This window comes from Orycteropus afer, unplaced genomic scaffold (genome assembly GCF_000298275.1).
Source record: "Orycteropus afer afer isolate SDZICR_OR568_19922 unplaced genomic scaffold, OryAfe1.0 scaffold00065, whole genome shotgun sequence".
NCBI lineage: Eukaryota > Metazoa > Chordata > Mammalia > Tubulidentata > Orycteropodidae > Orycteropus > Orycteropus afer.
In genome coordinates, this window is record NW_006921652.1 from 10,789,540 (window position 1) to 10,799,013 (window position 9,474).

Here is a 9,474-nt window from a genome sequence, read left to right on the forward strand (position 1 = left end):
ATAATCCAGGGAGCTAGACTATATGACAAAGAATGCAGGACCAGGACTGCACGCAGATCCATTAACTATCTGTGACATCCAGACATTACAACCTTGCTCACTGAAAGTGAAGACTTGAAGCATTTACTGATGAAGATTAAAGACTATAGGCTTGGTATGGATTACATGTCAACATAAAGAAAACAATAAACCTCACAACTGGACCAAAAAGCAACATCATGATAAATGGAGAAAAGATGGAAGTTGTCAGGGATTTCATTTTACTTGGATCCACAATCAACACCCATGGAAGCAGCGGTGAAGAAATCAGATGTAGTATTGCACTAGGTAAATCTGTTGCAGAAGACCTCTGTAAAATGTTAAGGAGCAAAGATGTCACTTTGGGTAAGGTGTGTCTAACCCAAGCCATAGTATTTTCAGTCGCCTCATATACGTATGAATGCTGGACAATGAATAAGGAAGACCAAAGAAGAGTTGATGCCTTTGAATAGTGGTTTTGGGGAAGCATATTGAAAATATCATGGACTGCCAGAAGAACAAATATATCTGTCTTGGAAGAAGTGCAGCCAGAATGCTGCTTGGAGGTGAGACTGGGCAGATTTCATTTGTCTTGGTTCTCTAGTGGTGCTGTAATAGACATACCACAAGTGGATGGCTTAACAAACAGGAATTTATTCTCTTAACAGTTTAGGAGGCTAGAAGGCCAAATTCAGAGTGCTGGGTGAAGGCCCTTTGACCTTGGACTTCAGCTCTACTTCTTATTCCAGGCCCACTGGAGCTAGAGACATCTCCTAATTCAGACAGCTGTTGGCTGCTGAGACTGACAAACCCAGCGTCAGAAGATAAAATGGCACAATCCCAAGATTGGTAGACAACATGGCAGACCACTGGTTCAAGTCCACGAATAATACCAAGATCAGCAGGCAACACAGCAGGCCAATACTTGGCCAAATGCAGGGTCCAGATGTGCCCAAAGCTAGAGATCTTTCTCAAAGTTTCTCCTTATATACTGGGAGCAGGCCATATCCTGAAGGAAACTACTTAGCTGTTCACAGCAGATTCCACCATGGAGGTGATTAAAATCTCATCTCTAGCTGCCCAGCCACTCAAAACCACAGGCCAGCGAAGTTGACATACAACCTTGACTACTATATCATCTCCCTTACTTAGGTCATGTTGTCATAAGGGACCAGTCTCTGAAGAAGGATATCATGCTTAGTAAAGTAGAGGGTCAATGAAAAAGGGGAAGACCCTCAACAAGATGGATTGACACAGTGGCTACAATGATGGGCTCAGGTGTAGCAAGGATTGTGAAGATGGCACAGGACTGGGTATTCGTTCTGTTGTACATAGATAGGGTCGCTATGAGTCAGAACGGACTCAATGGCACCTAACAACAACAATTGAGTTAATTCTAACTCATGGTGACCCCATGAGTTTCAGAGTAGAATGATGCTCCATAGGGCTTTCAATGGCTCTGATCTTTTGGAAGTAGATCACCATGCCTTTCTTGTGAGTCACTTCTGGGTGTATTCAAACCACCACCCTTTTGGTTAGTAGCCAAGTGCTTAACTGTTTGCACCATCCAGGGATTCCAGAATTTTATCTTAGGGATCATTTAATACCATTTTTCTCAATTTCTAGATAAGAATTTGAGATCTGAAGATGTTAATTGACTCGGTCATGGACACAAAACTAGTAATTGGCATTTCTGATTCAGAATCAGCCCTTTCGTTTGTTTCTCTTTTGCTTAATGACAGGTGCTTTTTTTCTATCACATCAAGTTCTTTTTTTTTTTTTTTTAATGATTAAGTTTTTTGTCCATAGGTCTTTTTATTATGTTTACTAATTTTTGTTTGATTCAGCCTATTGAGATATTTTGGTATGAGTTTATTCTCAGTTTCATTTGCCCTAAGAATTTCACGATCCTGCCATCCAGATCTCAATCCATTTCATTAATAAGCATGCTGATTTGAAGAGAAAAGACAATGGAATCCTGTGTCACAAGAAAATAAACATTTCATCTAACTCGATGGCACATAACAACAACAACAAGCTGATACTGGCCCAATTAAAAGCATTTTTTGGTTTTGATTATTCACTTAGTTCACCTCAACATCTCAGCTTGTTACCCATGTTTCTTCATCTTGTCTGTAAGAATATCATGAAAAAACTAGTCAGATACCCTGTTGAGGTAGTGGTACTGTGGAACTTTTGATATGATTGGTAAGCCTGGCATAAAAGGAAATGAAGTTAGTTTGTTATAACTTACTTGTAGTGAATTCATGTTGATTCCTGATCACTGTCTCTAGATTCAAAGAGCTCACACCGTACCTTGATAATTAGCTTGAAAATTTTTTTTATATTACTTTGAATTGTATATATTTTGCAAAATCTAAAAATGGTTAAACATTTGCTTGACTGCCGTCTTTGAGCTTTGAGGCGGAAGTTCTTATACTAGTCGTTTGTTTCCCTTTTTCACATTGTCTCTGTTCTGAAAGGTTGGAACATTTTTATTATAAGATAAAACAGAACACAAGCAGAGATTAGGGAATTGTGCTCATCTATCAACATTATATAAACAGCTCCAAGTAGCAAGGTTTTTTTCCCTTGACCTTTCCTTCTCTGAACGTAACAAAAACATTTTTTTGCAGCCTGTATTCGTTTCCTCAGGCTGCTATAACAAAATACCACAAACTGAATGGCTTATAAGAATAGAAATTTTTTGCATCCTAGTTCTGAAACTAGAAGTCAAAATCAACATGTCTACTTTGCCATGTTCTCACCAAAGTCTCAAGGGGAAGATCCTTTCTTGTCTCTCTCAGCTTTTGGGAGCACCAGGCATTCCTTAACTTGTATATTCGTCCTCACATGACTGTCTTAGTTACCTACTGCTGCCATAACAGAAATAATACACGTGGTTGGCTTTAAAGAACAAAATTTTATTTTCTCACAGTTGTAAAGGCTAAAGTCAGGGTTTCAGCAGTTATCTGTTCTTCTGTGATACTCTGTTCTAGTTTCCAGTATCTGGCAGGAATCCTTGACATTCTTTTGCTGGTAGACAATCCTCACATATCATCTGTCCTCCCCCTGTGTATGCATCTATGTCTGTTCTGGCCTTTTTGCAACTCAGAAGTAATAAGGGTTAATATCCACCCTACAGTATGACCTCAACTGAGTTGTTAATTACATTACATTAGATGTATTATGCAGGGTGATTACATCACATCTACATGAATAATTTATTCTAGAAGGCAGCACAAAGGTGGTTCCTATGAGGCAGAAGTTTAAGATGTCCTGAATGTCCAAGTTTTCCAAATTGCTATACCACTCCATCATCTCAAACATCAGCTACTCCTCCTCCACTCAGTACTCTCCCTCTTGTCACTGGATTCCATAAGTCACTGCAATATGTTACAGAACTAACAAACCATCAGAGAAATAGTTCACATAGTTGTGGAAGCTGGCAAGTCCCAAATTTGTGGGTCAGGCATCAATCTGGAAGTCTCCTTCAACTCACTGGGTTGCAAAGGTTCATGAACCTGAATTGGCAGGTCAAACAGGTTGCTGGCTCACAAGGGTCAGATGATAGGCTGCTGGCTCAAGTTCCAAGAATCAGAGGTCAGATGAACATGAACCATACGCAGGGTCCATAACAAGAGAGAGAACTTTGCTAGAGCATTCATATATATTGGGTATAGACCATAACCTCAAGGAAACAAAGAGTGGTGACCTGAGTCACACCCTCTAGTAAGGTGGTAACTCAAGGTGCATCCCACCCTAGTCCTGCCTTATTAATATAATGGACAACTCACTCCAAAATGGGACCATAACCACAGGTATTGTTGTTAAGTGCCATCAAGTTGGCACCAACTGATAGCAGCCCTGTGTACAACAGAACAAAACACTGCCTCGTCCTGCACCACCCTTACAATCCTTGCTATGCTTGTGCCCACTATTGCAGCCACTGTGTCAGTCTAGCTTATTGAGAGTCTTCCCCTTCTTTGCTGACCCTCTACTTTACCAAGCATGATATCCTTCTCCAGGGAATGGTCCAGGGAATGATCAAAGTACATGAGACAAAGTCTGGCCATTCTCACTTCCAAGGAGCATTCTGGCTGCACTTCTTGAAGGACAGATTTGTTCATTCTTCTGGCAGTCTGTGGTATTTTCAGTATTAGGTTAGGACTTACAACATATCACAAAATGGAAGATTGTGGATAGAAGGGCCATATAAAGTGATTCACTGCTCCACAACATCACATCATATCACATTACATTATGTTGTTGTTGTTGTTGTTGTTAGGTGCTGTCGAGTTGTGTCCAACTCATAGCGACCCTATGCACAGCAGAATGAAACACCACCTGGTCCTGTGCCAGCTCCATGATCCTTGTTATATTTGAGCCCATCATAGCAGCCACTATGTCAAGCCATCTTGTCGAGGGCCTTCCCCTCTTTTGTCGAGCCTCCACCTTACCAAGCATGACATCCTTCTCCAATGGTCCCTTCTGACAACATGACCGAAGTAAGTGAGGCGAAGTCTGGCCATTCTCGCCTCCAAGGAGCATTCTGGCTGTACTTCCTCCAGGGCAGATCTGTTAGTTCTTTTAGCACTCCATGGTACTTTCAGCATTCTTCGCCAGCACCACAACTCAAAAGCACCAATTCTTCTTCTGTCTTCCTTATTCATTGTCCAGTTCTCACATGCATATGAGGCAATTGAAAATATCACGGCTTGTGTCAGGCGCACCTTAGTCCTCAAGGAGACATTCTTGCTCTTTAGCGCTTGAAAGAGGTCCCTTGCAGCCAACTTGCCCACTACTATATGTCATCTAATGTCCTGACTGCTGCTTCCATTGGCATTAATTGTAGAACCAAGCAATGTGAAGTCTTTGACAACTTCAATCTTTTCTCCATTTATCGTGATGCTGCTTATAGGTCCAGTTGTGAGGATTTTTGTTTTCTTTATATTGAGATTATATCCATACTGCAGACTGTTGTCTTCAATCTTCATCACTAAGTGCCTCAAGTCATCCTCACTTTCAGCAAGCAAAATTGTGTCATCAGAGTATTGCAGGTTGTTAACAAGTCTTCCTCCAACCTTGATGCCACGTTCTTCTTTGTATAGTCCAGCTTCTTGGATTATTTGCTCGGCACACAGATTGAATAAGTATGGGGAAAGGATACAACCATGATGCACTCTCTTCCTGATTTTAAACCATATAGTGTCCCCTTGTTCCATTTGAATGACAGCCTCCTGGTCAAGGTACAGGTTCCTCATGAGTACAATCAAGTGTTCGGGAATTGTCATTCTTCTCAATGTTATCCATAATTTGTCATTTGCCTTTGCATAGTCAATAAAACACAAGTAAACATATTTCTGGTATTCTTTGCTTTGAGCCAGGATCCGTCTGACAGCAGCTATGATATCCCTTGGTCCACATCCTCTTCTGAATCCAGCTTTCACCTCTGGAAGTTCTCTGTCGATATACAGCTGCAACTGTTTTTGAATTATCTTCAGTAAGATCTTACTTGCATATGATATTAATGATATTGTTCAATAATTTCCACATTCTGTGGGATCACCTTTCTTTGGAATGGGTACAAATATGGATCTCTTCCAGTCATTTGGCCAGGCAGCTCTCTTCCAAATCTCTTGGCATAACCAAGTGAGTGCCTCAAGTGGGGCATCTGTTTGTTGAAACATCTCAGTGGGTATTCTGTCAATTCCTGGAGCCTTGTTCTTCACCAATTCCTTCACTGCAGCTTCGACTTCTTCCTTCAGTACCATTGGTTCTTTATCATATGGCACCTCCTGAAATGGATGAAGATCTACCAGTTCTTTTTGACTGTGTATTCCTGTGTAGTCCACAGTGACTCTGTGTATTCCTTCCATCTTCTTTTGATGTTTCTTGCATCATTCAATATTTTGCCCATAGAATCTTTCAGTATTGCAACTCAAGGCTTAAATTTTTTCCTCAGTTCTTTCAGCTTGAGAAATACCAAGCATTTTCTTCCCTTTTGGTTTTCTAACTCCAGGTCTCTGCACATTTCATTATAGTAATTGGCTTTGCTCAAGCTGCTCTTTGAAATCTTCTGTTCAGCTCTTTTATCTTGTCATTCTTCCATTTGTTTTAGCTACTCTCCACTCAAGGGCAAGTTTCAGAGTCTCTTCTGTTAACCATTTTGGTCTTCTCTTCATTTCTCATCTTTTTAGTGACCTCTTGCTTTCTTCATGGATGATGTTCTTGATATTATCCCACAATTCTTCTGGTTTTCGGTCATTGGTGTTTAATGCATCAAATCTATTCTTTAGATGGTCTCTAAATTCAGGAGGGATGTATTCAAGATCATATTTTGGCTCTCATGGACTGTTTTTACTGTCTTTATCTTCAAGTTGAACTTGTCCATGAGCAATTGATGGTCTGTTCCACAATCAGCTGGTGGCCCGGTTTTGGCTGAAGATACTGAGCTTTTCCATCACCTCTTACCATAGATGTAGTCAGTCTGATTCCTGTGTATTCCATCTGGCGAAGTCCATGAGTATAGCCACCGTTTGTGTTGTTGAAAAAAGGTATTTGCAATGAATAAGTCATTGGTCTTGCAAAATTCTACCATGCAATTTCCAGCATCATTTCTGTCACCAAGGCCAAATTTTCCAACTGCTAGTGATTCTTCTTTGTTTCCAACTTTTGCATTCCAGTCACCAGTGATAATTAACACATCCTGATTGCATGTCCGGTCAATTTCAGACTGCAGAAGCTGATAAAAATCTTCAATTTCCTCATCTTTGGCTTTGGTAGTTGGTGCATAAATTTGAGTAATAGTCATATTAACTGGTCTTCCTTGTAGGCGTATGGATAGTATCCTATCACTGACAGCATTGTACTTCAGGACAGATCTTGAAACATCCTTTGTGCTGATGAACTCCATGCCATTCCTCCTCAAATGGTCATTCCTGGCATAGTAGACCACATGGGTCTGATTCAAAATGACCAAACCAGCTCACTAATGCCTAGGATATCAATCTTTATGCTCCATTTCATTTCTGACAACTTCCAATTTTTCTAGATTCATGCTTTGTACATTCCATGTCCGATTATTAATAGATGTTTGCAGCTGTTTCTCCTCAATTTGAGTCATGCCACGACAGCAAATGGAGGTCTCAAAAGCTTTACCTTATCCATATCATTAAGGCTGGTTCTACTCTGATGATGCAGCTCTTTCCTGGTCCTACTTTGAGAGCCTTCTAACCTAAGTGGCTTATCTTCCCACACTGTATTGGACAATGTTTCCAGGCTATTCATAAAGTTGCACAGTAATGTATCAGACACTGTTTCTCTGCTATTCATAAGGTTTTCCCTGGCCAATTCTTTGAGAAGTGGAAGGCGTCCTCCTTCTTCCTAGTCTGTCTCAGTCTGTAAGCTGTTGAAATCTGTGCATCACGTGCAACTCTACTAGGTTTGAGACACCAGAGGCACAGCCTCAGCCTCACAGCAACACACCACCACAGCAGGACAAACTGACAGACAAGTCTGTCTCCCTTAGCTGTTCAAAACCTCTCCACGCTCCCACCCTTCCCTTACATAGATCCCTGCCTCTTTCCTGCTCCTTGGGAGGGGTGTGGCCTGGGTCCTCAGCCTTACCTGGATCCCTGCCTCTGCTTCCTTGCTGTCTCATAGTCCCCACCCTCTTGCTTTTTTCTGCTTTCCCTGGCTTTCCTGCAGCTTGGGAGGGCTGTGGCCTGGGTCCCCGGCTTTACCTGGATCCTTGCTTCTGCCTCCTCTCTCACATTATATTATGGAGTGTGATTATATCAAATTACATTAGATGTAAGTTTACATTACATTATGGAAGGTAATCTGCTTTACCCAAAAAGAAAAACAAAACAAACACATGCTGTCTAGTCAGACCCAACTCATAGTGACCCCTCCTTGGTTTCCAAGGTGGTATCACTATGAAAGTAGATTGTTCAACCTTCCTTCCAAGGAGTAGCTTGTGGCTTTGAACCACCAGCCTTCTGGTAAGCAGTCAAATGCCTTAGGCACTATGCCACCCCAACCGATTCAATCGCAAAACTCCATGATAGCAACTGGACTAGTGTTTGGCCAAACAACTAGGAACCATGGCCTAGACAATTTGATACATGAACTAACCATCACACAATCCTTCTTCTATCTGTCTCTCTGTGTCTCTTCTTTTGTAAGGACACCACTCTACTCCATTAGGACCCATCCTACTCCAATATGACCTCATATTAAATTAACTAACATCTTCAAAGACTCTATTTCCAAACAAGGTCATTGTCACAGGTACCAGAGGTTAAGACTTCAATATATACTTTGGGGAAACACAATTCAGTCTATAATGCTGCCTTTATACTTTTATATGAAGTAAGACTCATAAGGAATATTAGCCTCTCTAGCATGATTCTTTTTGTGTGTGTATGTGTTAGTTATTTATTTACCAAGAGAAACTATTCCTTAGCCTACACAGTCATGTTTTATAGTTCAGGAACATAGATCAATGACAGCTTTTATGGAACTCAAAGAAATTCTTTGCATCCCAAAATCACTTTGCACTTTGAAAGATACTAGCTTTCCTCATCTGAAAATCCATCATGGAATCATAATTTCTGTAGAAATCTGCATATGCCTTCTTACTTCGTTGAGCTACTGCAAATTATAGAGGGCTGCAACCCCCAGGCACATAATGAATGCTCCAACAACATGAATTCACAGACACTTGACCAGAAGGCCTTGCATCTGAAATTTCATCAAAACACTGGAAGACATGGTAATTCTTGTCTCTGAAGAACAATGTTCTTCCCTATTCATGGAGAAATAGACCTCTAGTATTATTCTTATAGATTGGTGCAGATTTTTGGATATTCTTCCTTGATTGTGTTTTCTTCTATTTTACCATACTTTTTTTTTTTTTTTTTTCTGTTGAGCCCTCTAAATTTTGAGCTCCTTAAAGGCAAGAGCTATGTCTTGGTTATTTTTGTTACAGCTAGGACATAAAACAATATGTGGCACATAACAGGATTAGAAATATACAAATATCAACAATGATTTAGTTATAGTTAACATTAATTGAGCACTGTATATCAGGCATTATAATAAGTACTTTACATGAATTATCTCATTTGATTCCCAGGAATATGAAGTAGATGAAGAAAACAAAATTAAGTAACTTATTCAAGGTTACACAGGGGAAGGTGGTAAATTCAGAATTTGAAGCTATCTTGTCTCACTCCTACATCTAGTCTCTTAACCACTGCAGTGTACTACTTTAGGAATCAGTAAAGAAACACCTTTTTAAAATGTGAGCTAAGAGTTACTTTTTTTTTTAACCTCCTCCACTTTATCCTCTTTGTAATCATTCACAATTGAATGATCAAAAAATAGTACAATATATTTATTACTCTTCTTATTAATATGGAAACTCTCCCCACTCTTGATTTATATTTA